Raw genomic sequence first — 4365 nt, forward strand, 5'->3', positions numbered from 1 at the left:
GTGTATTTCATAAATTTCCAATTATTTAATTTGTTGTGAGAACTAGTATATTAAATTGGTATCAGAGCCTTGCTTTGATCCAAGGCCGGCTTTGATTCCATCATTTTCATGATTATGATCTGGCTAGGAAGGTCATTTTCATGGTGGATCTAGTCACGGCACAGGGTAACTAGGAGGCTAAAATTTAGTCACACGAGTTAGTTCTTCCATAATCGTGATTTGACATGGATATTTCTCACAAACCGTGACTAAGATGGAGGTTCTTGGCATGAATCAGTGGATAATGGTGGGCTCCAACCAATTTGGTAACTCGTGACCAAGTTTTGGACTAAAAATTGGGGTAAGTTGGACAAAATGAGGGTTATAGGACTTAGTTTGGTTCAAACTTGAGTTACTTTTTCAAGAATAGGGATTCTTTCCTTTCTTTTCAAGCTTCTCTCATGAATCCATGGCCAAGGACTCGATCAATCTCTTTCCCATGCTCTCCTCAATGCTATTGGAATCCATATCTTTGCTCCTACTCATGCTATATAGTCATTTGATGCCCAATTATGCCCGGTTGGTGCCTATACATATGGGAAAGTATGCCTATGGTTTGTCTATGGTTTTGAGCTTGGATTGAGCCACTGCTTACTCAATTTTGGACACTTATTTACTACTGGAATATTCAAGACTGAAGCTCTTTTGCTTATGTTTGGATATGCCTATTGCATTATTCAGGCTATGTCTTGGATGTATACATTGATGTAGTGACTCTCGGGGAATGATATAGAGCTTACACTTACTATATATGCAATGCTCACCATATAGAGAAATAAGGGAAATAAAAAACCAACAAATCAAGAAAGAATTTCCATTCCTTTCTTAGACATGTGACATAATCGGCAATGCCATGAGGATACAATTGGATGCTAATTGGTTATTGCAATTACATTATATTTTATAGTGGATACATGAAGGATACACGGTTCCACATTTGGCTCCTCTAGCTATAATAAGCTAGCTCTCATGGACTTTTTGTGTGATTGACTACCAAAGGTAGTGGAATATTGCAAGTCTTCTAGCTAATTTGTAGAAATCAAGCTCTTTGTGAGCTTTGGCACATGTTGTACATTCTTAAGGGTGAAGGTAGATCCACCATGAAATGAAAACTACACATCTCCTACACCAACTATGTCACACACATAGTGTTTTCCAAGGTGGAAAAATCCATGCCTATTGCTATCATATGAACAAAACCACACCATATAAGGAGTTACATGAAAATAAGCACCAAAATTAAGTATTGAATCTTGGTTCAATTGTTGATTTGATGCAACCAACACATTTGCAAGGAGACTATTGATGCACATTGACTGCATTCATTTCCTCAATCTTCACTTTGCCTTTGCTCTCTTTCTTGTCAACATCCTTTTAATCCTTCTCCTTGTCCTTTTTCTCACTTTCATTTATAAAAATCCTTAATATGACACGTTTTACCACAATGGAAGCATTCAATATTTTTCTTGGATTTGGATTTGTTGTGTCATTGCCCACAGTCCTAGTTCTTTTGCCTCTATACTATTTTTTGCCTCTTTCTTCTTGAATTGCCGATGCCTAATCATTTTTTACCTTGATCTATGGATTTCTTGGGTATTTCTTTAGCCAATACATCTTGTAATTCATTGGAACTTCAGCTCATCATCTGGAGTTGTATTATTGATGGTTGTCATAAAGGTATCCGATGATGCGAGCAAGGAACATAATAGAAATATCGCCTTAACATCATCTTCAAAATTAAATTTTTGCTCCTGCATGTAGTTGAATATTATGTTGAACTTATTGAGGTGGGATGCAATACTAGTACCATCCTTCATTTGTAGCTCAAACAGTTGCTTCATCATGTTTTGTTTGAGGTAATCTCCTTCTCATACATATTGCATTAATTTTTCCATAAGTTATATGCCATGGTTTCATTCACAATAGTAAAATAAACAGATTCTACCAATTGCAATTTGATAGTGGGGTTAGCCAATTCATTTAACTCGTCTAGTCATCTTCACACATATCTACATTGTAACTTATGACTTGATTTACAAGTTTTGAATAATATGTGCAAAATTGTAGAAAAATATGAAACAACATGTGTAGCATTTATAGGTCCAAAACAGAGCTGGAAATAGCTTTAGATTGAAAAACAAAGTGGATTTAGCTCTTATAGACTATCATAGAGAATTTATCAGCCTCTTGGTGCATGTTAGAATCTCGTCCAAAATGAAGATGATGAAGATTTCTATTGGCAATGTTAGTTGGAGGCTCCCTATTGCTATGATACAAATTGATAGAGCTGCACAGAGTGTGGAATGCGCACGCACACACACACACACACACACACACAAAGAGAGAGAGAGAGAGAGAGAGAGAGAGAGAGAGAGAGAGAGAGAGAGAGAGAGAGAGAACACTTCTTTCTTAATGCCTCAATAGCTCACTTATGGCAACACCTTATTGCCTTATCACTCAAAAGAACAATGAATGAGTGTGTATATGTATAATTAGGGTTAGTGAGTAAGATGGGTGGCCAGCCACATTAGAGTGTACTCCAACATCTCTCTCTCTCTCTCTCTCTCTCTCTCTCTCTCTCTCTCTCTCTCTCTCTCTCTCTCTCTCTCTCTCTCTCTCTCTCTCTCTCTCTCTCTCTCTCTCTCTCTCTCTCTCTCTCTCTCTCTCTCTCTCTCTCTCTCTCTCTCTCCCAAATATTTTCAATTCCAAGTCATTGTGGTATAAATAATCTACTCTTAGATGTTATTACATACCTCTATGTATTAGCATGCACGCTATTCAACTTAGATACATTGGCAAATCTTCAATATGACCCAAACTTCTATAATTGGTGGATGCTTAAGGCATATGAGCCATCCTTTGGTTGTACATAAATATACACACTTGTTCGACTATCCATAAATAAACCTTAACACCAAAGCGTATCATGCATACCATAAGTAGCTACCAATAGTCCTCAAGCTCACTATATCATTGCAATGCTAAGAAGCATTGCAACTCTTGTTATGTAGGGGAAAGGGGAGGTGGATACAATGTAAAGATAATCCAATTTACCATTTTTTTATATTTTATTTTTCCCTTATTGGGGCAAACTTTTCTTTCTTGTGCTAGAAAATGATTTTCAAAAAGTATTTTGTATTTTTGTGTAGATAATAGGATGTAGAATGCATGTTCCCACTAGAGATACTAATAACTAAAACAAGATCATCTTCACTATGGATTACTTACAACCATATGCAAAGCTTTGGAGAGTTGAACTGCCAATGGATGTGCAATCTTGAAATGATAATCATGAGTAATGAAAAAAAAAAAGAACAATGGAATAATGTGGCCTAGTTGTGTATGCAAGAGTGCTTGGAGGACTAGTCAATCACTCTGCATGTCACTAATTAATTAGGGTCCATCAATAAGATGCAAAGATTGGATTCATCCAAACGTACACCACCAATGGATTAGGAGGTTTTGGTATTACAATCATATTGGATCTAGTGGAGGAAGCACTAGGATCTGGCAAGGACATGCTGGATATGACAAGACAAGAAAGTCCAAGACCATCTTTGAAACATGGAATAAGAGTGGTCTTAACTAGTATAGCTTGCTCCTCCATGCTATAATGGTTAAAGACTTGTTTGGGTGCCTCATCACCCAGGTCTTTTATAGTATATTTATGTATAAAAGGCTAAGTTTTGATGTCACAAGAATCCCAAAGAGTTTCATAATGAACACACCTTTATAGTGGTGAGGATATCTTTTCATGGGGGTATGAGGAGATAGAACGAGTCCTGGAGCATTACCATGGGAAGAGTTAGTCCAAGGCAAGTTTAACTTGACCCACCATAGTAAGTAAGCTATACTCCTAGAAGCGTCCACCATAGAGATCCTTTGTAATGAATTGAACTCAAGCAAGACAAGACCAAGGCTATTAAGGTGAGCAACAAGAGCTCCAATTCTAGCTTGATGAGAAGAAGGCTACACATCAAGAATATGTCCAAGCTTCAACCCAAGTGCGCTTGGTGGCATAAGAAAAGATACAAAAAAAGAGTACTACCATGGAAGCAATGAAAACCATCATGAAAGAGCCAAAGGAGATGCGAGCTAGCCATGAAGAAGTAAGGAACACAATGGTCAAGCTTATCATTTTGTTAGAACTTAAAAATGAGTACTCCCATGGAAGCAATGAAGACCATCATGAAAGAGACAAAGGAGATGTGAGCTAGCCATGAAGAAGTAAGGAACACAATGGTCAAGCTTATCATTTTGTTAGAACTTAAGAATGCCCAACAAACCAATCCAAGCAAAAAACTAAATGATATCCACTAATCACAT

This window comes from Lygodium microphyllum, chromosome 24 (genome assembly GCF_053477565.2).
Source record: "Lygodium microphyllum isolate KBCC chromosome 24, Lygodium_microphyllum_v1.1.10, whole genome shotgun sequence".
Lineage (NCBI taxonomy): Eukaryota > Viridiplantae > Streptophyta > Polypodiopsida > Schizaeales > Lygodiaceae > Lygodium > Lygodium microphyllum.